Genomic DNA, 24,641 nt, shown 5'->3' with positions numbered 1-24,641 from the left:
AAGCAGGGAGCGCCAATAGTGCATTAAAAGAGTACAGGAATTTTATTTAAAAAGTCCAAATTGGTGACAAGTAAAACCCGTACCATAAAAGGCGGTCAAACCACCGCTCGTATAACCGGCATATAATTTACCCCACCGTGCGAACGGAATATTCTTAATTCCAAATCCAAACGTCAGACCACGCCCATACGCGTTTCGTCATTCGACTTCGTCAGTAGGCCTGGTCTGAAGTCACAAAAGCATTGTTTAAATACACATGTCATTATTCTAATTAACCCATACAGGTTGCATTCAAATAAATTTCAACATAGCACGGAATACAATATCGACATTTCTCTAGTACATATAGTTCAAAAATGAGTTCTATAATTCCACACAAAAATAGTTGTGATAGGAAAAGTTCATCAAGGCATCAGATATCTAAATTAATAACAGTAACGAAAACATTTAAAAATATATAAAAAATAATGAATAATAAATACAAGATGATTCAATTATATTCAATCATATGCATGAGCACATCGGTATCAATGATGTTGCCACACAGAGCCACTCAGCTAACCATTAGCCGCCCATATATATGCTTATAAATGATTTCATACAGCTCACATGCATGAATGACATTGTACATAGCGATGTACATCCACCCGTCGTCCGTTCCACGGACTCCTTATACTACACTCGCTGTTACCTTTTTTGTTCACAGCAGTTGTATCAATCCTCACAGTTGGGTGTCTGCATTTGCATCGCCTGTAGCAATTATCCCGTCACGGTACTCCCGTTACTTATACCACCAAAACCCGTCGCAGTAACCCCGTCATTAAACGATCGGGCGGCGCCCGGTATTGACGTGAGCGGGTTGAATGAACAGGTGTATGGACATTTCATACTATTAAAGGACCAGCGCTTACTTGCGCGATCAGTTTATCACAGATAGGGGAAAAAACAACAATAGGAAAAAAGACCAAAACTATTTCCGTGCGGATAAACATACACTATAATATAAAAGATGAAGGGAACATATACTGCAATTAATAGGCATGAATCCTCCCTACCAACAATTAATCTTGTAGAAATTGTGGACTTATAAATTGATAGACAGAGAATTAGATAACAGATCCAGTCTTAGATATCTATTTGAGAAACGGGGTCAATTCATATCCCTCATTTAACCCGTTTGGGTATAGAGTATCTAATGTGACTATCCAAAATGTTTCCCTTTTATTAAGGGTATTTTCTCTATCTCCCCCACGCTTGTCGTAGGCTACATGTTCCAAACCTATAAATTTTAATGAAGCAGGGTCACTGCAATGATGCTGTTTGAAATGGCGGGGAACACTATGGTTTTCTACATTATTCTTAATATTTCTCAAGTGTTCTAAAATTCGGAGTTTTAACACCCTCTTAGTCTTGCCGACGTATCTCATCCCGCACCCACATTCAAAATTGGGTTAAAGGGCACCAAAACTTTTAGTAGTAAAAATTCGGACAAAAAGTTTAAAATTAATACCTTTATTAATTGCAATTCCACTTATATCGTCTATTTACTTGAATGTGGGTGCGGGATGAGATACGTCGGCAAGACTAAGAGGGTGTTAAAACTCCGAATTTTAGAACACTTGAGAAATATTAAGAATAATGTAGAAAACCATAGTGTTCCCCGCCATTTCAAACAGCATCATTGCAGTGACCCTGCTTCATTAAAATTTATAGGTTTGGAACATGTAGCCTACGACAAGCGTGGGGGAGATAGAGAAAATACCCTTAATAAAAGGGAAACATTTTGGATAGTCACATTAGATACTCTATACCCAAACGGGTTAAATGAGGGATATGAATTGACCCCGTTTCTCAAATAGATATCTAAGACTGGATCTGTTATCTAATTCTCTGTCTATCAATTTATAAGTCCACAATTTCTACAAGATTAATTGTTGGTAGGGAGGATTCATGCCTATTAATTGCAGTATATTTTCCCTTCATCTTTTATATTATAGTGTATGTTTATCCGCACGGAAATAGTTTTGGTCTTTTTTCCTATTGTTGTTTTTTCCCCTATCTGTGATAAACTGATCGCGCAAGTAAGCGCTGGTCCTTTAATAGTATGAAATGTCCATACACCTGTTCATTCAACCCGCTCACGTCAATACCGGGCGCCGCCCGATCGTTTAATGACGGGGTTACTGCGACGGGTTTTGGTGGTATAAGTAACGGGAGTACCGTGACGGGATAATTGCTACAGGCGATGCAAATGCAGACACCCAACTGTGAGGATTGATACAACTGCTGTGAACAAAAAAGGTAACAGCGAGTGTAGTATAAGGAGTCCGTGGAACGGACGACGGGTGGATGTACATCGCTATGTACAATGTCATTCATGCATGTGAGCTGTATGAAATCATTTATAAGCATATATATGGGCGGCTAATGGTTAGCTGAGTGGCTCTGTGTGGCAACATCATTGATACCGATGTGCTCATGCATATGATTGAATATAATTGAATCATCTTGTATTTATTATTCATTATTTTTTATATATTTTTAAATGTTTTCGTTACTGTTATTAATTTAGATATCTGATGCCTTGATGAACTTTTCCTATCACAACTATTTTTGTGTGGAATTATAGAACTCATTTTTGAACTATATGTACTAGAGAAATGTCGATATTGTATTCCGTGCTATGTTGAAATTTATTTGAATGCAACCTGTATGGGTTAATTAGAATAATGACATGTGTATTTAAACAATGCTTTTGTGACTTCAGACCAGGCCTACTGACGAAGTCGAATGACGAAACGCGTATGGGCGTGGTCTGACGTTTGGATTTGGAATTAAGAATATTCCGTTCGCACGGTGGGGTAAATTATATGCCGGTTATACGAGCGGTGGTTTGACCGCCTTTTATGGTACGGGTTTTACTTGTCACCAATTTGGACTTTTTAAATAAAATTCCTGTACTCTTTTAATGCACTATTGGCGCTCCCTGCTTCTTCAATTTTTTGGCATATATATATGTATGTATAGATAGCATGCCTTTCCCACCTGTGGCTCAGGTATATCTGGAAGGGACAGAGGCGGCACTCCAAGGACTTAGAAAATACTTTATGTGCAAAGCATGGCAATTCCAAACAACTGTGCAAACAATCAAAACATGGAGATCTTACGACGTTTCAAGGCTGAGCCTTTTCTTCAGGTAAGTTGACCCATGTGGAGCGTGTAGTGAGGAAGGAGCAGCAAGAACCAAAACATACCAAGAAAAAGACTCACCTTTTAAAACCGTGCAGAGACAGGTGTTCCCGGCGTCCGTGTTCGGCGCTTCCGGGTGCGGCGCCCGGGTGTCGCATAGTTGACGTCATCGTTGCTACGCAACGTGGATGCGCACAGCCGCCGAAGAGACCCATCATCGTTGCTAAGCAACTGGGATACACACGGCAGCCGGGGAGACACGTCAGATCTAAACAAAGTGTGAATGAACGTGATGTTAGATGGAGATATACGACACCCAGACAGGGTGAATATTGCTAGTGAAGTGTGAATAGGCAATTAAAACCAATTAAGGGGTTAAAAACCGGAAGGTCCGCTGCAGATGCATTAGAAAGATAGAGCATAAACGGTAAATTTAAGAACATGATCATGTGGTTAGACAATATAGATATATGCAGAATAATGATACACTTAGCCCAACAAGGGCTAGCAGGCTGTGGTGCAATCAGGATGGGTCCCCACAAGGTTGCGACACCCAAAGTAGGGTGAGGATGTAGGGGGTGGGTGGGAATGTCCAGGGGGGACAGAAGGGAGGGAGGGGAGGATGTGGATAACGAAAGGGGAGGGAGGGAAAGGAAGGACAAAGGGAAGGGGAAGGGGGGAAGGGGAGGGAAGGGGGAAGGGGGGGAAAAGGAGGGGGGGGGGAGGGGAAAGGGGGGGATAAGGTTGAAGATCAGTATGGGTTAACGAGTAGGTTATTTACAAGAATACATTCCATGTGAATTTTTCATTAAGTCCTTTAGGTGACAGAGTGTCCAACAAAACAATCCATTTCGACTCGCATCTGGATAGTGCTGTGTGGCGGTCACCCCCTCTCACAGGGTTAGGGATGTGGTCGATGATCTTGTATCGCAAGCTGGCGAGTGAATGGCCTTGGGACTTAAAATGGCGTGCAACCGGTTGATCCACAGATTTGCCCATCAGAGATGCCTTAATGGCCGATCTATGCAATGCCATCCTATCCCTGAGGTTCCGGATTGTCTGTCCAACGTATAGTAAGCCGCATGGGCAGATGATAATATATACGATAAACGGTGTCGTACAGGTAACCACATGTCTGATTTTAAATTGTTTACCTGTGTGTGGATTGTTAAAGGTATGGCCTGTTTCAAGATATTTGCACGTTGTGCAAGATGCACACTGGTAACATCCTGGTCTTTTAACTTGCGTTGAAGCCTTGGGGATTGGGATGATGTTAGTTTTTACTAATAAGTCCCTGAGGTTGGGGCCTCTCTTATAGCTAGGCATCAGAGAGGTGTTTCTGAAACAGGGTAGATCCTTATCTCCAGACACAATGGGCCATAGGCCCTTGGTGGCACGTGGAAGAACTATGCTGGCTGTGGAGAACTTGGTGACAAAAGGAATTCGGGATTGTGCTGGCTTTTGGGGAACTTTGTAAAGCAAATGTTCTCTAGGGATTTGAAGCACTTCGTTCTTGGCCTGTTGTAGCTCCCTTAATTTATATCCTCTATGGGCAAATTTTAGGATCATCTTGTCCAGAGTGGTAACCAGGGTACTGCGGTCACTGGAAATTCTGGCTGCACGGAGCATTTGTGATCTAGGAAGTCCACGTTTCAGTGCTGGGGGATGACAGCTACTGTGATGTAAAAGCGTGTTACGGTCCGTGGGTTTGGAAAATACTTGGGTATGGATGGCATTATTCTTGATTTCAATGGTGACGTCCAAGTAGTTAATGCTTGTGTAACTGGTCTGGTATGTGAATTTAATGGGTGAATTACGTGAATTGATGTGCTCGATGAGAGTAGTGAGTTCAGGTTCAGTTCCCGTCCAGAGGATCAGTAGATCATCAATGTATCGTAGGTAAAGAGCTATTTTGTTGGTTATCTCTCGTGTTGAGAAGAAGAATTCCTCCTCTTGTAAAAACATGAATACATTAGCGAACGATGGGGCCACTGAGGACCCCATCGCACATCCAGTTGTTTGGATGAAGTACTGTCCATTGTGTAAGAAGTAATTTTGTTTTAAAGTTTTCGACAATAATGACAAGAACAGTGGGATGGGGATGGCATCGAAATGGTGTCTGAACAAAAACAGTTCCATGGCGGCAAGGCCGCTGTCATGTGGAATTACAGTATAGAGATTCTTGACATCTAGGGTACATAGCAACAAGTTGTTAGGGATGGTTGTGAAATGGTGAAGTCTGGTGAGAAGTTGTGTAGTGTCCTTGAGGAAAGTCGGTTGATCCATGATATATGGTTGGATAAGATGATCCAGAAACTGTGAAACAGGCTGAAGAAGTGACCCCCGTGCTGAAATTATTGGTCTGGGAGGTGGATCCACTGGATTTTTGTGAAGTTTAGGGATAGTGTATAACACCGGAGTGATAGGGAAAGGAGTGAGTAGTGAATTATATGTTTTCTTATCAAGGTGTCCAGCTTGGTGAGCTTCCAACAGGACAAAGTCCAGGTCTCGTTTGAATCCTTCCGTGGGATTCTGGGGGAGCCTGTGGTACGTGGAGGCATCTTGTAATAGAAGATCAATGTTGGAAATGTATGTTTCAGAATCCTGTATAACAATGCCGCCCCCCTTATCGGCGGGGCGGAAGATGACATCCCGGTACTTCGACAGGTCCTGGAGCGCTTTCTGCTCAGCTCGAGACAAATTAGTATGGACAGTTGGTTGAGCTGCGTGGAATTTGGTGACTGCTGTGTCTAACAGGCGATTGAATGTCTTCAGGGAGGCGTTTGTCGAGACAGGATCAAACTTGGTTTTTTTATGCACTGCCGAAGTTTGATAAAGGGGCACTTGGTCCCCTTGGTGTTGGAAAAATTCTTTGGTTTTTAAAGACCTGTGAAGGCCGTATAGATCAATCTTCCAGTCTAAATCCCGGTGGGGGTGGGTAGGGACAAAGGATAAACCTTTGTTTAACACATCTAATTCAGTGGATGAAAAGGTACGGGAAGATAAATTGAAGGTTACTTCCTCCCTCTGTTGATGGGAGGCTTGGAAGATCCTTTGGTTTTGGCCCCCACGTCGCGTTCTTCCTGGTCGCGCATGTCGACTTTTGAACGTGTGGCCCTTACTAAAGGGACCGTCCGTGTTGTCTGGGGGTCTTCCGAGTCGGTGACTAGAAAATCACTGTCACTATTGGATTGTGACCTGTTTCTCCTGTGAGGTGGATTTCTATCTTTCCAAGAGATCCGCGATCTAGAGCGGGGTGGTGGATCTGTACCGTTCAACCATCGGTAAACCCTTTGGTCTTCATAATCAGCTTGGACCGTTGTGAGTTTCTTCTGTTTAAATTTTACAAGATCTTGTCTGTAGGTATTACACTGTTGTTCCAGGCGGTCCCATTGCGCTTGTAATTTCTTATCATCTAATTGGGATTTATATTTCAGGGTAGCCTCCGCAAGTTTAGATCTGGTCTCGGTTAGAATAGTACGAGCCTCATCGATGACCAATAACATTAGATCCGAACTGCATTTATTGAGTATCGAGATCCATTTATAGCAAAAATCGGCACTATTGCGCCCGATAGTTGGCATGTTCCTTATCCTGAAACCCCGTGGGATCATTTTGGCTCGATAGTAATCGGATAGTGATGTGCCATGAAGGAGATAATCGGTCTCTTTGTTTCGTAATTTAAGGAGTTTTTGGAAGATCTCCTCCGTAGAGAGTGGTTCTGGTTGGACGTTGAGGTCAGTGCCAAATAGGATCTGCGAGGCTTGTGTTTCATTGTAGCTAAGCGTCTCTGCCAAATGTTGTTTAAGTTCGATAAATGACAGAGATCCCGCTGTGGTAGGTGATGTCATGACAGCCTGTGTGGGGATACCAGCTGATTGCAGAATACAGCTGCTATAATCACTGCAGCTGGAGCGACCGGATGGTGAAAGTCACTGGTAGGTTCAGTAGTTGCAAAAAACAGGAAACAGTGATGAAAAAAAACTGATGAAAAAATAAGGGTCTTATCTAGTCACCCTGCTTAGGGGTGTGACTAAGGTGCCTTGATACTTAGGAAATGTAGCCAATTTCCAATATTATATATGAATGTATACATCCGGCACTCAATGTAAAACAGGGATATGCCTGGGTGCCATCCTTAAATTAGTACAGATAGCATGCCTTTCCCACCTGTGGCTCAGGTATATCTGGAAGGGACAGAGGCGGCACTCCAAGGACTTAGAAAATACTTTATGTGCAAAGCATGGCAATTCCAAACAACTGTGCAAACAATCAAAACATGGAGATCTTACGACGTTTCAAGGCTGAGCCTTTTCTTCAGGTAAGTTGACCCATGTGGAGCGTGTAGTGAGGAAGGAGCAGCAAGAACCAAAACATACCAAGAAAAAGACTCACCTTTTAAAACCGTGCAGAGACAGGTGTTCCCGGCGTCCGTGTTCGGCGCTTCCGGGTGCGGCGCCCGGGTGTCGCATAGTTGACGTCATCGTTGCTACGCAACGTGGATGCGCACAGCCGCCGAAGAGACCCATCATCGTTGCTAAGCAACTGGGATACACACGGCAGCCGGGGAGACCCGTCAGATCTAAACAAAGTGTGAATGAACGTGATGTTAGATGGAGATATACGACACCCAGACAGGGTGAATATTGCTAGTGAAGTGTGAATAGGCAATTAAAACCAATTAAGGGGTTAAAAACCGGAAGGTCCGCTGCAGATGCATTAGAAAGATAGAGCATAAACGGTAAATTTAAGAACATGATCATGTGGTTAGACAATATAGATATATGCAGAATAATGATACACTTAGCCCAACAAGGGCTAGCAGGCTGTGGTGCAATCAGGATGGGTCCCCACAAGGTTGCGACACCCAAAGTAGGGTGAGGATGTAGGGGGTGGGTGGAATGTCTGACGGGTCTCCCCGGCTGCCGTGTGTATCCCAGTTGCTTAGCAACGATGATGGGTCTCTTCGGCGGCTGTGCGCATCCACGTTGCGTAGCAACGATGACGTCAACTATGCGACACCCGGGCGCCGCACCCGGAAGCGCCGAACACGGACGCCGGGAACACCTGTCTCTGCACGGTTTTAAAAGGTGAGTCTTTTTCTTGGTATGTTTTGGTTCTTGCTGCTCCTTCCTCACTACACGCTCCACATGGGTCAACTTACCTGAAGAAAAGGCTCAGCCTTGAAACGTCGTAAGATCTCCATGTTTTGATTGTTTGCACAGTTGTTTGGAATTGCCATGCTTTGCACATAAAGTATTTTCTAAGTCCTTGGAGTGCCGCCTCTGTCCCTTCCAGATATACCTGAGCCACAGGTGGGAAAGGCATGCTATCTGTACTAATTTAAGGATGGCACCCAGGCATATCCCTGTTTTACATTGAGTGCCGGATGTATACATTCATATATAATATTGGAAATTGGCTACATTTCCTAAGTATCAAGGCACCTTAGTCACACCCCTAAGCAGGGTGACTAGATAAGACCCTTATTTTTTCATCAGTTTTTTTTCATCACTGTTTCCTGTTTTTTGCAACTACTGAACCTACCAGTGACTTTCACCATCCGGTCGCTCCAGCTGCAGTGATTATAGCAGCTGTATTCTGCAATCAGCTGGTATCCCCACACAGGCTGTCATGACATCACCTACCACAGCGGGATCTCTGTCATTTATCGAACTTAAACAACATTTGGCAGAGACGCTTAGCTACAATGAAACACAAGCCTCGCAGATCCTATTTGGCACTGACCTCAACGTCCAACCAGAACCACTCTCTACGGAGGAGATCTTCCAAAAACTCCTTAAATTACGAAACAAAGAGACCGATTATCTCCTTCATGGCACATCACTATCCGATTACTATCGAGCCAAAATGATCCCACGGGGTTTCAGGATAAGGAACATGCCAACTATCGGGCGCAATAGTGCCGATTTTTGCTATAAATGGATCTCGATACTCAATAAATGCAGTTCGGATCTAATGTTATTGGTCATCGATGAGGCTCGTACTATTCTAACCGAGACCAGATCTAAACTTGCGGAGGCTACCCTGAAATATAAATCCCAATTAGATGATAAGAAATTACAAGCGCAATGGGACCGCCTGGAACAACAGTGTAATACCTACAGACAAGATCTTGTAAAATTTAAACAGAAGAAACTCACAACGGTCCAAGCTGATTATGAAGACCAAAGGGTTTACCGATGGTTGAACGGTACAGATCCACCACCCCGCTCTAGATCGCGGATCTCTTGGAAAGATAGAAATCCACCTCACAGGAGAAACAGGTCACAATCCAATAGTGACAGTGATTTTCTAGTCACCGACTCGGAAGACCCCCAGACAACACGGACGGTCCCTTTAGTAAGGGCCACACGTTCAAAAGTCGACATGCGCGACCAGGAAGAACGCGACGTGGGGGCCAAAACCAAAGGATCTTCCAAGCCTCCCATCAACAGAGGGAGGAAGTAACCTTCAATTTATCTTCCCGTACCTTTTCATCCACTGAATTAGATGTGTTAAACAAAGGTTTATCCTTTGTCCCTACCCACCCCCACCGGGATTTAGACTGGAAGATTGATCTATACGGCCTTCACAGGTCTTTAAAAACCAAAGAATTTTTCCAACACCAAGGGGACCAAGTGCCCCTTTATCAAACTTCGGCAGTGCATAAAAAAACCAAGTTTGATCCTGTCTCGACAAACGCCTCCCTGAAGACATTCAATCGCCTGTTAGACACAGCAGTCACCAAATTCCACGCAGCTCAACCAACTGTCCATACTAATTTGTCTCGAGCTGAGCAGAAAGCGCTCCAGGACCTGTCGAAGTACCGGGATGTCATCTTCCGCCCCGCCGATAAGGGGGGCGGCATTGTTATACAGGATTCTGAAACATACATTTCCAACATTGATCTTCTATTACAAGATGCCTCCACGTACCACAGGCTCCCCCAGAATCCCACGGAAGGATTCAAACGAGACCTGGACTTTGTCCTGTTGGAAGCTCACCAAGCTGGACACCTTGATAAGAAAACATATAATTCACTACTCACTCCTTTCCCTATCACTCCGGTGTTATACACTATCCCTAAACTTCACAAAAATCCAGTGGATCCACCTCCCAGACCAATAATTTCAGCACGGGGGTCACTTCTTCAGCCTGTTTCACAGTTTCTGGATCATCTTATCCAACCATATATCATGGATCAACCGACTTTCCTCAAGGACACTACACAACTTCTCACCAGACTTCACCATTTCACAACCATCCCTAACAACTTGTTGCTATGTACCCTAGATGTCAAGAATCTCTATACTGTAATTCCACATGACAGCGGCCTTGCCGCCATGGAACTGTTTTTGTTCAGACACCATTTCGATGCCATCCCCATATCACTGTTCTTGTCATTATTGTCGAAAACTTTAAAACAAAATTACTTCTTACACAATGGACAGTACTTCATCCAAACAACTGGATGTGCGATGGGGTCCTCAATGGCCCCATCGTTCGCTAATGTATTCATGTTTTTACAAGAGGAGGAATTCTTCTTCTCAACACGAGAGATAACCAACAAAATAGCTCTTTACCTACGATACATTGATGATCTACTGATCCTCTGGACGGGAACTGAACCTGAACTCACTACTCTCATCGAGCACATCAATTCACGTAATTCACCCATTAAATTCACATACCAGACCAGTTACACAAGCATTAACTACTTGGACGTCACCATTGAAATCAAGAATAATGCCATCCATACCCAAGTATTTTCCAAACCCACGGACCGTAACACGCTTTTACATCACAGTAGCTGTCATCCCCCAGCACTGAAACGTGGACTTCCTAGATCACAAATGCTCCGTGCAGCCAGAATTTCCAGTGACCGCAGTACCCTGGTTACCACTCTGGACAAGATGATCCTAAAATTTGCCCATAGAGGATATAAATTAAGGGAGCTACAACAGGCCAAGAACGAAGTGCTTCAAATCCCTAGAGAACATTTGCTTTACAAAGTTCCCCAAAAGCCAGCACAATCCCGAATTCCTTTTGTCACCAAGTTCTCCACAGCCAGCATAGTTCTTCCACGTGCCACCAAGGGCCTATGGCCCATTGTGTCTGGAGATAAGGATCTACCCTGTTTCAGAAACACCTCTCTGATGCCTAGCTATAAGAGAGGCCCCAACCTCAGGGACTTATTAGTAAAAACTAACATCATCCCAATCCCCAAGGCTTCAACGCAAGTTAAAAGACCAGGATGTTACCAGTGTGCATCTTGCACAACGTGCAAATATCTTGAAACAGGCCATACCTTTAACAATCCACACACAGGTAAACAATTTAAAATCAGACATGTGGTTACCTGTACGACACCGTTTATCGTATATATTATCATCTGCCCATGCGGCTTACTATACGTTGGACAGACAATCCGGAACCTCAGGGATAGGATGGCATTGCATAGATCGGCCATTAAGGCATCTCTGATGGGCAAATCTGTGGATCAACCGGTTGCACGCCATTTTAAGTCCCAAGGCCATTCACTCGCCAGCTTGCGATACAAGATCATCGACCACATCCCTAACCCTGTGAGAGGGGGTGACCGCCACACAGCACTATCCAGATGCGAGTCGAAATGGATTGTTTTGTTGGACACTCTGTCACCTAAAGGACTTAATGAAAAATTCACATGGAATGTATTCTTGTAAATAACCTACTCGTTAACCCATACTGATCTTCAACCTTATCCCCCCCTTTCCCCTCCCCCCCCCCTCCTTTTCCCCCCCTTCCCCCTTCCCTCCCCTTCCCCCCTTCCCCTTCCCTTTGTCCTTCCTTTCCCTCCCTCCCCCCCTCCCCTTTCGTTATCCACATCCTCCCCTCCCTCCCTTCTGTCCCCCCTGGACATCCCCACCCACCCCCTACATCCTCACCCTACTTTGGGTGTCGCAACCTTGTGGGGACCCATCCTGATTGCACCACAGCCTGCTAGCCCTTGTTGGGCTAAGTGTATCATTATTCTGCATATATCTATATTGTCTAACCACATGATCATGTTCTTAAATTTACCGTTTATGCTCTATCTTTCTAATGCATCTGCAGCGGACCTTCCGGTTTTTAACCCCTTAATTGGTTTTAATTGCCTATTCACACTTCACTAGCAATATTCACCCTGTCTGGGTGTCGTATATCTCCATCTAACATCACGTTCATTCACACTTTGTTTAGATCTGACGGGTCTCCCCGGCTGCCGTGTGTATCCCAGTTGCTTAGCAACGATGATGGGTCTCTTCGGCGGCTGTGCGCATCCACGTTGCGTAGCAACGATGACGTCAACTATGCGACACCCGGGCGCCGCACCCGGAAGCGCCGAACACGGACGCCGGGAACACCTGTCTCTGCACGGTTTTAAAAGGTGAGTCTTTTTCTTGGTATGTTTTGGTTCTTGCTGCTCCTTCCTCACTACACGCTCCACATGGGTCAACTTACCTGAAGAAAAGGCTCAGCCTTGAAACGTCGTAAGATCTCCATGTTTTGATTGTTTGCACAGTTGTTTGGAATTGCCATGCTTTGCACATAAAGTATTTTCTAAGTCCTTGGAGTGCCGCCTCTGTCCCTTCCAGATATACCTGAGCCACAGGTGGGAAAGGCATGCTATCTGTACTAATTTAAGGATGGCACCCAGGCATATCCCTGTTTTACATTGAGTGCCGGATGTATACATTCATATATATGTATGTATAGATATATATATATATATATATATATATATATTAAAGATGCTGTCTTAAGTGATAGATATATAATTATATAACATGCCCAAAGAGACAGGAGTATACTGGGTCCTAGAGTCAAAGCTATGTCGATTTCTGCTTGACGTGTCCTGTAGTAATATGCAATGGACAGATGATGCCGACTTAAGAGGCATATGGAAGGCTGAGGATTGTGTGGAGAAGGGTTCTCGGGCCTGGTCTCCACAGCTATAGCTGGTAATTCTGATATTTTGCCTTATATTCCTGCACAGCCTAGGAAAGCACGACATTATCAAATGCAGCCTTTCGAATAGAGAAACAAGAAAGTCTGAGGTGCGTACTTACTTGTCAGAGGCGGGGGCAGAGGAAAGAAGCTGCACAACACAGCTAGTTCCCAGGAACAGAAGTCCTCCTCTGCCTCTACAAAAATCCACCGCATGTCGCTGGGGCTCCACAGGCGGAGCTAGGCCCGGTGGGGACACGCCTTCGTAAGTTCAGCCACAAGTGGGTTCACTCCCTGTTAGATCCCTGGGCAATAGATATTGTGTCTCAGGGATACAAGCTGGACTGTGAGAAGATGCCCCCTCACCGACGGCCCTGCCGGCTTCCCCCCAAGAGAGGGAACCAGTGTTAACTGCAATTCACAAATTGTATCTTCAACAGGTGGTGGTCAAGGTTCCCCTCCTTCAACATGAGGGGGTTATTATTCGACCATGTTGTAGTCCCGAAACCAGACGGTTCGGTCAGACCCATATTGAATTAAAATCCCTGAACATATACCTGAAAAGGTTCAAGTTCAAGATGGAATCGCTAAGAGCGGTCATTGCAAGCCTGAAAGGGGGAGACTTTATCGTGAATCGGGACATAAGGGATGCATACCTTCATGTCCCCATTTATCCATCTCATCAGGCGTACCTCAGAATTGAGATACAGGATTGTCATTACCAATTTCAGACGTTGCCGTTTGGTCTCTCCACGGCCTTGAGAATATCACCACGGTAATGGCGGAAATGATGGTGCTCCTGCGGATGCAGGGTGTCACTATTATCACGGACGATCTCCTCATAAAAACGAGATCACGAGAGCAGCTGCTGAACAGCGTATCACTTTCTCTGGAAGTGTAACGGCAACACGGCTGGATGCTATATATTCCAAAGTCGCAGTTGGTTTTTACAGCTCATCTGCCTCTCCTAAGCATGATCCTAGACACAGATCAGAAAAGGGTTTATCTCCCGATAGAGAGAGCTCAGGAGCTCGTGACACTGGTCAGGAATCTGTTAAAACCAAAACACGTGTCAGTGCATCACTGCACTCTAGTCCTGGGAAGGATGGTGGCATCATACGAGGCCATTCCCTGCGGCAGGTTCCATGCGAGGACCTTCCAATGGGACTTACTGGACAAGTGGTCCGGATCACATCTTCAGATGCATCGGTTAATCACCCTATCCCCCAGGGCCAGGGTGTCTCTCCTGTGGTGTCTGCAGAGTGCTCACCTTCTCGAGGGCCGCAGATTCGGCATTCAGGACTGGGTCCTGGTGACCACGGATGCAAGCCTCCGAGGGTGGGGGGCAGTCACACAGGAAAGAAATTTCCAAGGTCTGTGGTCAAGTCAGGAGACTTGCCTTCACATCAATATCCTGGAACTAAGGGCCATATACAACGCCCTAAGTCAAGCAGAGATCCTGCTTCGCAACCAACCGGTTCTGATCCAGTCAGACCGCAGTGGTCATGTAAACCGCCAAGGCGGCACAAGGAGCAGGGTGGTGATGGTGGAAGCCACAAGAATTCTTCGGTGGGCAGAGAATCAAGTAAGCGCACTGTCAGCAGTGTTCATTCCGGGAGTGGACAACTGGGAAGCAGACCTCCTCAGCAAGCACGACCTCCACCCGGGAGAGTGGGGACTTCATCAGGAAGTCTTCACGCAGATTGCAAATTGATGGGAACTGCTACTGGTGGACATGATGGCGTCACACCTCAACAAAAAGCTAAAAAGGTTTTACGCCAGGTCAAGGGAACCTCAGGCGATTGCTGTGGACGCACTGGTAACACGGTGGGTGTTCCAGTCGGTCTATGTATGGCCTCCTCTTCCTCTCCTACCCAAGGTGCTGAGAATTGTAAGAAAAAGAGGAGTGAGTACAATATTCATTGCTCCGGATTGGCCAAGAAGGACTCAGTACCCGGAACTGCAAGAAATGCTCTCAGAGGACCCATGGCCTCTGCCTCTCAGACAGGACCTGTTGCAACAGGGTCCTGTCTGTTCCAAGGCTTACCGCGGCTGCATTTGACGGCATGGCGGTTGAACGCCGGATCCTAGCGGAAAAGGGCATTCCGGATGATGTTATTCCTACGCTGATAAAGGCTAGGAAAGACGTGACAGCAAAACATTTTCACTGTATATGGCGAAAATAGGTTGCTTGGTGTGAGGCCAGGAAGGCCCCTACAGAGGAATTCCAGCTGGGTCGATTCCTGCACTTCCTACAGTCAGGAGTGACTATGGGCCTAAAATTAGGATCCATAAAGGTCAAGATTTCGGCCCTATCCATTTTCTTTCAAAAGGAACTGGCTTCACTGCCTGAAGTTCAGACGTTTGTTAACGGAGTGCTGCATATTCAGCCTCCTTTTGTGCCACCAGTGGCATCTTGGGATCTTAACGTTGTGTTGGATTTCCTGAAATCCCACTGGTTTGAGCCACTTAAGACCGTGGAACTAAAGTATCTCACGTGGACGGTGGTCATGTTGTTGGCCTTAGCATCGGCTAGGCGTGTGTCAGAATTGGCGGCTTTGTCATGTAAAAGCCCATATCTGATCTTCCATATGGACAGGGCAGAATTGAGGACTCGTCCCCAATTTCTCCCAAAGGTGGTATCATCGTTTCATTAGAACCAACCTATTGTGGTGCCTGCGGCTACTCGTGACTTGGAGGACTCCAAGTTACTTGATGTAGTCAGGGCTTTGAAAATCTATGTAGCCTGGACGGCTGGAGTCAGAAAAACTGACTCGCTGTTTATCCTGCATGCACCCAACAAGCTGGGTGCTCCTGCTTCAAAGCAATCTATTGCTCGCTGGATCTGTAGCACGATTCAGCTGGCGCATTATTCGGCTGGACTGCCGCATCCAAAATCAGTAAAAGCCCATTCCACAAGGAAGGTGGGCTCTTCTTGGGCGGCTGCCCGAGGGGTCTCGGCTTTACAGTTTTGCCGAGCGGCTACTTGGTCGGGTTCAAACACCTTTGCAAAGTTCTACAAGTTTGATACCCTGGCTGAGGAGGACCTTGTGTTTGCTCATTCGGTGCTGCAGAGTCATCCGCACTCTCCCGCCCGTTTGGGAGCTTTGGTATAATCCCCATGGTCCTTACGGAGTTCCCAGCATCCACTAGGACGTCAGAGAAAATAAGAATTTACTCACCGGTAATTCTATTTCTCGTAGTCCGTAGTGGATGCTGGGCGCCCGTCCCAAGTGCGGACTTTCTGCAATACGCGTATATAGTTATTGCTTAATAAGGGTTATTGTTATGAGCCATCCGTTGAGTGAGGCTCAGTTGTTGTTCATACTGTTAACTGGGTAAGGTTATCACAAGTTGTACGGTGTGATTGGTGTGGCTGGTATGAGTCTTACCCTGGATTCCAAAAATCCTTTCCTTGTAATGTCAGCTCTTCCGGGCACAGTTTCCCTAACTGAGGTCTGGAGGAGGGGCATAGAGGGAGGAGCCAGTGCACACCAGATAGTACCTAATCTTTCTTTAGAGTGCCCAGTCTCCTGCAGAGCCCGCTATTCCCCATGGTCCTTACGGAGTTCCCAGCATCTACTACGGACTACGAGAAATAGAATTACCGGTGAGTAAATTCTTATTTTTTCAACTTGGACTGAAGTGCTAAGTGGTGTGCCGCAAGGCTCAGTATTAGGACCGCTATTGTTCAATATTTTCATTAACGACCTAACAGAAGGTCTAGAGAGCATGGTGTCAATTTTTGCAGATGATACCAAATTGTGTAAGGCTATAAATACAGAGGAGGATGCCGAGTCTCTTCAGAACGACTTAGTTAAATTAGAAGCATGGGCAGCCAAATGGAGAATGCGCTTCAACACAGACAAGTGTAAGGTAATGCACTGTGGTAACAAGAACAAAAATTACACCTACCTACTAAATGGGGTAAAATTAGGGGATTCTGTACTGGAAAAGGACTTAGGTGTCCTCATAGATAGCAAGCTAAGCAGTAGTACCCAAAGTAGGACTGCAGCAAAGAAGGCTAATAAGATATTAGCATGCATAAAACGGGGTATTGATGCTAGGGACGAGAGTATTATACTCCCGTTATATAAATCACTAGTGAGGCCACACCTTGAATACTGTGTACAATTCTGGGCACCGTACTACAAAAAGGATATCCTGGAGCTTGAAAAGGTACAGAGTAGTGCGACCAAACTAATTAAGGGCATGGAGACGATGCAATACAAGGAAAGGCTTGAAAGATTAGGCATGTTTACATTGGAAAAGCGGAGACTATGGGGCCCTACACATATCACGATGCGCCGCCGAGGTGCCCGACGGCCGATACGGCCGACGAGCGACCCGGCGGCGGGGGGGGCAGTGACGGGGGGAGTGAAGTTTCTTCACTCCCCCCGTCACGCGGCTGCATTGAAGTGCAGGCAAATATGGACGAGATCGTCCATATGGGCCTGCATGCACAGCCGACGGGAGACCAGCGATGAACGAGCGCGGGGACGCGCATCGTTCATCGCTGGAGTCTCCACACTGAAAGATATGAACGAGTTCTCGTTCATTTATGAACGAGATCGTTCATATCTTTCAGAAAATCGGCCAGTGTGTAGGGCCTATAAGAGGGGATATGATCAACATCTACAAATATATAAGGGGACAATACACAGAGCTTGCGCGGGACCTGTTTTTGGTTAGATCAACACAGAGGACTCGTGGACACTCGCTCAGGTTAGAGGAGAGGAGATTCCGCACAATACGGCGTAAAGGCTTTTTCACGGTAAGGACAATACGTGTTTGGAATTCCCTGCCCGAGGGAGTTATAATGGCAGAATCTGTCAACACCTTTAAGAATGGGTTAGATAAATTCCTATTGGATAAGGATATCCAGGGGTATGGTGCATAGTCATGCATTATAGTTACTATAAATAGGGATAAAATGCAATGGCTGACAGCAGCATCAGTCAGAAATTTTAGTCAAATCATCATGCATAGGAGACCACAAATAGGTTGAACTCGATGGACAATTGTCTTTTTTCAACCTTAGATACTATGTTACTATGTTACCTATGTATTTGAGACCTGATCTGGTGAGGCAGGTCGTCCCACTTGGCAAGAATCAGTTTCTGCAGAGGGAGGGAATGAAATTGAGCATACTCCACCATGTCGAAAGCCAACACCATGAGGCCTAGTACTTGCATAGCCGAGTGTATCGACACACGCGGACGAGAGAGGAAGCAAAGTATCTTGTCCTGAAGCTTTAGGACTTTCTCCTGTGACAAAAACAACCTCTGGTTGTGTGTGTCCAACAACGCTCCCAGATGCACCATGCATTTGGGCAGGGACCAGGGATGATTTATTCCAGTTGATGAGCCACCCGTGGGCTTGCAGAAACTGGACCGTCAGATCCAAATGACGGAGAACTTCTGGGGAATTGGCCAGGATCAGCAGGTTGTCCAGATACAGCAGGATCCTGATACCCCGACGGCGGAGTGAAGCCGTCATAACTGCCATGACCTTGGTGAAAATTCGCGGAGCCGTGGTCAGACCAAACGGTAAGGCCTGGAATTGGTAATGGAGATTGCCAATAGCAAATCGCGGGTATTGCTGATGTGATATGGCAATAGGGATATGCAGGTAAGCTTCCTGTATAGCCAGTGATACCATATAGTCTCTAGGTTCCAAAGCCAGGACAATAGAGTGAAGGGTCTCCATACCAAACTTGGAGACCCTCACAAACTTGTTCAAAGATTTGAGGTTGAGAATGGGCCGGGAGGAACTATTCGATTTGGGGACTAGGAACAGCGTTGAATAGTACCCCCTGCCCCTCTGAGCCAGAGGCACCGGCACTACCACTCCGGTGTCCAAGAGGGATTGTACCACTAAATGGAGAGTTGTGCCTTCACCTTATCCGAAGGGATGTCCGTCAGGCAACAGTGAGGAGGGGGACGTGTCTTGAAGGATATAGCGTATCCGTGAGTGATGACTTCCCGTACCCAAGCGTCTGAAGTGATCTTCAAACATACCTGGGTGAACTGTAGAAGTCGGCCTCCCACCCTGGGATCCCCCAGGGGGAGGCCCACCCCATCATGCCGCAGGCTTGTCAGATTTGGAAGCAAGCTGACGGGCAGCCCTGGCACGTTTAGGCTTGGACTTGGTGGTTTTGGAAATGTGAGACTGTTTCGGGTACACCTGACCCTTTGCTTTACCCGGAGGGCGAAAGGAAGTACTCTTAGCCTTTGGGGCCGAAGGAGTAGTACTAGGTAGACATGCAGTCTTAGCAGATGCCAAGTCAGCGACAATCTTGTTGAGATCCTCACCAAAGAGCATGTTTCCTTTAAACGGCAGCACCTCCAGGGTTTTCTTAGAGTCCAAGTCCACCGACCAGGACCGTAACCAGAGAATACGGCAAGCCAAAATGGATGTCGTAGCAGCCTTGGCTGCCAGAACACCGGCATCTGAAGCTGCTTCTTTAATGTAATGAGATGCCGTGACAATATAACAAAGACATTGTCTGGCATGTTCAGGAAAATTGGACGGAAACTCAGCCTCCATTTCCTGAGCACACGCCTCAATAGCTTCTGCGGCCCAAGTATCCGCAATGGTGGGCCTATGTGCAGTCCCTGCAAGGGTATAGATAGCTTTTAAGCAGCCCTCCACACGCTTATCCGTTGGCTTCTTGATAGAAGTGATGGTAGTGACAGGCAGAGCAGGTGACACCACCAGCCGAGCGATTTGCGAATCCACCGGCCAATTTTTACTCAATTCTGACGCAAGGGGATAGCGGTCTAGCATCTTCTTGTGCGTGGTGAATTTCTTTCCTGGGTTCTCCCAGGGTTCCTGACGTATGTCAACCAAGTGGTCAGAATGAGGTAAAACCAATTTAGTAACCTTTTGACGTTTGAACCTGTCCGGTTTCTTAGGCGTAGTAGCAGGCTCAGGATCATCATCAATCTGAAGAATGAGCCTGACAGCCTCTAAGAGATCAGGAACGTCCACCTGTGATACAGATTCCCCATCAGAAACGTCATGATCACAGTCTGTGGGGTCAGTAAACACGTCATCTTCATCGGAAGAGGTATCCGGAACATGCGTGGATTGAGAGGAAGTACCCGCCCGTTTTGAAGACTTCTTAGGTTTAGTCTTAGGTGGGCGAGGGTCAGGAATACGTTTATCCATAGAGTTATTCAAGTGCTCTAACTGAGTGGACAGAGCATCCACCCATGGTGGATTAATCGCAGGGACCATATAAGGCTGATAAGGAACAGGAGGTCCCATAGGGGGTGTAAGTCTAGTTACCAGCGTAGTCAGTAAATTAGAAAAGGCGGGCCCTGATGTGCCCCCGTTGTTACAAACTGACTGGGGGGTACAGAACCCCCAAAACCTGAACCCTCCGCAGTCATGTTATCCTCAAATGCATCTGGGACATCATAACTGCGCACGGCGGAATCAGCCCCAGACCCATCGCCCCCTGTAGCTGACATAATATGAAAGAGTAAACCACGGGCGACACAGTACAATGTCAGGAGATAGAATACCTAACACAAACCCCCTGTGCAGTGTGACAGCACAAATAGGATTTCTGAGGTAAAATGTGACTGAAAAACACAGAAAAAAATACAAAATACGTATATCCTGTGAAATACCTATATTATCTAATAACCCTGACGCATGGAGCCCCCTCAGGGTACAGAATATAGGGATAGCAGTAGGAGTGAGATACACGGAGTAGAGATCACACAGCAGCTATATGCACACACAGTCACATGTACAATGCAGGAATTATGACAAACAATAAAACTGCACTGGACTAGCAATACTATTACTGAGTAAAGCTATGTATATAAACAGATATATCAATGTACAGTAAAAACTGGATGAATATCACAGGGTACTTGTACTAAATAACCCTGAAGTATGCACGTGTTCTTAACTAACACTGTCTAAACGACATGTAGAATACTTAAGTGTCCTGTAAAAGCACAGCGCTGATGAGACAGGCGGCTTTACAGAGGAGGCATCGCCCAGCAGTCCCAGAATCAGCGCAGCTGTGTGTGTAATGGCGCCCAAACGCTGACAGGGAGTGAGGGAGAGAGATGCCGCTCCAGGGCAGGAACATTTACTCTAAATGGCGCCCAGGGGCTGTGGGAGGGGCTACAGGCCAGAGCCTTATCTCCTTGCTGGACTTCACCCCCGGGTGCTGTGGGCCTTAATAAAATGGATAGTAGCCTAATCCAACCTGTGCCCTTGCCTTGGTGGTCTAGTGGGGTCCCTGTACCAACACAGTGTCCACTCCAACGCAGGCGGCCCGCCTCCTAATGGCCGCGCCGGATCGCGATTTTCAGCGGGTCCCGTCTGGGGGACCCTCCTCCCTTGATGCTGCCACGCGATCCCGGAGAGCTGCAGTGAGTGAGTGTGTGTGCCTGACCTGAAGAACCGGAGCCTCCGCTGTAAGTAACCGGCAACCAGGGCACGGGAGTATACAACGCTGCTGGGGGAGGTGATGGAGCTGCAGCAGGAGATATCAAAATGATATCTAGCACTCAGAGTGCCTCTGCTGCAGCCCTTGAAGTCTTCTATCTTGTTTAAAATCGCTCTTCTTAGGGCTGCTGGAGCAGCCCTGCCTGTTAGCTGCCTGCACTGCAGGCACCAACTTACAAACTGAGCTCCTGTGCACGGAGGCGGGGTTATAGAAGAGGCGGCGCTGAGCATCTGGGGAACAGTCAAAGCTTTTAGCTTGTTGGTGCCTCGGATCGAGATCCTACTCTACACCCCCGATATTGTTCCCTGTGGAATACCAGTGGACCCCGCTGCAGAAAGGATGATGCCACCTTTACAATAAGACGGTTCATGTAATTTCATCCCTGCTGGATATTCCACGGTTACCTGTAAGTGATATTATTAGAAAGTGGAAGCGTTTAGGAACAACATCAACTCAGCCACGAAGTGGAAGACCACGTAAAATCACAGAGCGGGATCAATGACTGCTAAGGCGCATGGTGCGTAAAAGTCACCAACGCTCTGCTGATTCCACAGCTGAAGAGTTCCGACTTCCACTGGCATTAATGTCAGCACAAAAAACTGCGGCGGCGGGAGCTTAATGGAATGGGTTTCCATGGCCGAACAGCTGCATGCAAGCCTCACATCACCAAGTCCAATGCCAAGCAAATTGCATGTTACATGTTACAAAACAGTGTGCATTAACGAAGACAGATAGAAAATACATGTGAATCATAGGGCGTGGTCGGGGAGAGAAAATATTCATATTAAACATATTAGTAAGGTAGGTTAGTCAAAATGAGAGTCTGTATGCCAGTATTAGACAGTCTGATAGTGGTAAATAGACATTAGGACGTGAAACGACAAAATCTACAGTTAAGGCCATGTCTCAAAATGTTTATCAGAACTGTAGGAATGGAAATAGCTATAAGCGAAGAAGGAAAGCCGGTGATCCATATCTGGGGCAAAAGCAGGGTTATTCCAGAGGGGTGGGGGCAATAAGGGGTGGAAGGAGCGAAAGCGGTAGAGTCTGGTACAGTAACCCCAGGTAGAGTAAAGCGAATTGTAGGTATCAGGGTATTAGATGAGGGGCGGTTTGTAGGAGAGCACCAGAGAAGACTAGAAGGTGACTACATGGCTAGAGAGGTCATCTCTGTAATTGTCCACACTCTGTGGGTAGGTAGGACGTGCCAGTGTACAGTATGCATGGGGCAAGGTGAAGCGCACCAATAGTATTTAATGAGATCAGGGACACCCAGTCCCCAGAAGAATCATGTTTCTGTAACAAGCGCATTTTAACCCTCGGTTTTACCCCGGTCATATAAAATTAATAATCTGACCTTGAAGGTAGTTTAGAATTTTTGCAGAGATAGGTATTGGTCACATCTGCCAAAGGTTAAGCAGACGGGGTAATACCGACATTTTTACATCTGCCGTACGACTAAACCAAGATATAAACGTTTTGTTTCAGGAGGCGAAATCAGATCTAATAGAAGTGACCAGCCTCGGGAAGTTTGCAGGGTAGAGGTCGGAGTATGAGTTAGTGAGATACATTCCCAAGTATTTAAGATTACTATTTTGCCATCGGAAAGGGTAGGAGGTTTGAAGAAAGGTGAGGTCTTTTGGGGAGATACTGAGATCTAAGATATTGGGTGGCATTTATCTTATAATGGGAGATCTGACTGTAGGTAAAGAACGTCAAGGATTAGTCAAAGTCATGATCACGTCATCGGCATATAACGCGATTTTATGGTCAACATGATTAAAAGCAGTTCCTGTAATATCACAGTTTAGCCTAATCCTGGCCACCAATTACTCTATTACAAGGGCAAATAAAAGAGGGGGTAGGGGGCAGCCCTGATGACTACTGTTCCCTATAGTAAAAGGATTGGAGGAACGTCCGTTCACGGATGCGGACGGGTTATGGTATAGAGAAAGAATACCCATAAGGAAAGGGCCTTCAAAAGCGATGCTTAGAAGGGTTTGCTGCATGAAGGGCCAGGTAACTCTATTGAAGGCCTTCTCTGCAGCGGGAGCTACCACCAGGGTGGACAGGTGGATAAGATCAATGAGGTGTAAAGTCAATAGAGGCGCCAAGGGGTTTGCAAGGATCTTAGCACATAATTTGATGTCAACATTGAGAAGGGATATCGGCCTGTAATTGCTCATATACAGGGGAACTCGGTCTGGTTTAGGGATTATGACTATGTTGGCCCTGGTGGTGACGGCCTCAAGTGAGTTCCCTTCCAACAAAGAATGAAATAGTAGCTTAAGCTTAGGTAATAGGAATTTGATAACTTTTTATAGTAAAGGCTCGTAAACCCGTTAGGGCCAGGGGCAGCGGACCGGCGGAGGTGTTTTATTGCCTCTATAATTTCCTCCTCGGAGATAGGAGAATTGAGAGCAGTGATGTAGATAAGTTAGGTAGGTTGCCGGAGTATTGGCGCATAGTGTTGAGTGCAGAGACAGAGGTCGCAGGAGGTAGGTTATATAGAGACTCGTAAAAAGAGCCCTTTTTATCAAACGCTCCTTTTCACTTTCCTTTCAGCTCCAGTCAGTCTCCTGCATCAGTCAGACCTTGTAACTGATATTACACTCCTCACTCTCTTCACATATGGTGCTGTAAGTGTTTTCAACCAATGCTAACAGCCTTGTACGGAGCCTGTAGGTGGGAGAAGGAGCGCACATTGCTAATGTAGCAAAATATTGACATTTGCATTACACTTAGTAGTGTGATGCTTTTGTACTTCTGCGGGAAGGGGGGGGGGGTCGGGCCTGACATGCTGGGAATGGGGCATTATACAGTAACACCGGGGGATGTGTCTGGGCGATGACTGGAGAGGTGACTGCTGGGAATGGGGTATTATACAGTAACACCTGGGGACGTGTCTGGGTGATAACTAGGGAGGTGACTGCTGGGAATGGGGCATTATACAGTAACACCAGGGGACGTGTCCGGGGGATGACTGGAGAGGTGACTGCTGGGA

At 46.3% G+C, this 24,641-nt stretch overlaps 1 protein-coding gene across 1 annotated transcript in view; it reads left to right on the top strand.

The window, feature by feature from the left end:
- LOC135054604 (zinc finger protein 271-like) overlaps window positions 1-24,641 on the top strand; it is a 143,755-nt gene that overhangs the window by 10,995 nt on the left and 108,119 nt on the right. The window contains exon 2 of the mRNA XM_063957791.1: window positions 24,203-24,276. The gene's annotated coding sequence lies outside the window, so the exon portion shown is untranslated. The remainder of the gene's footprint in view (window positions 1-24,202; window positions 24,277-24,641) is intronic.

Source organism: Pseudophryne corroboree, chromosome 3, assembly GCF_028390025.1.
Source record: "Pseudophryne corroboree isolate aPseCor3 chromosome 3, aPseCor3.hap2, whole genome shotgun sequence".
In the NCBI taxonomy this organism is placed as follows: domain Eukaryota; kingdom Metazoa; phylum Chordata; class Amphibia; order Anura; family Myobatrachidae; genus Pseudophryne; species Pseudophryne corroboree.
This window is presented reverse-complemented; position numbering and strand designations above follow the sequence as displayed.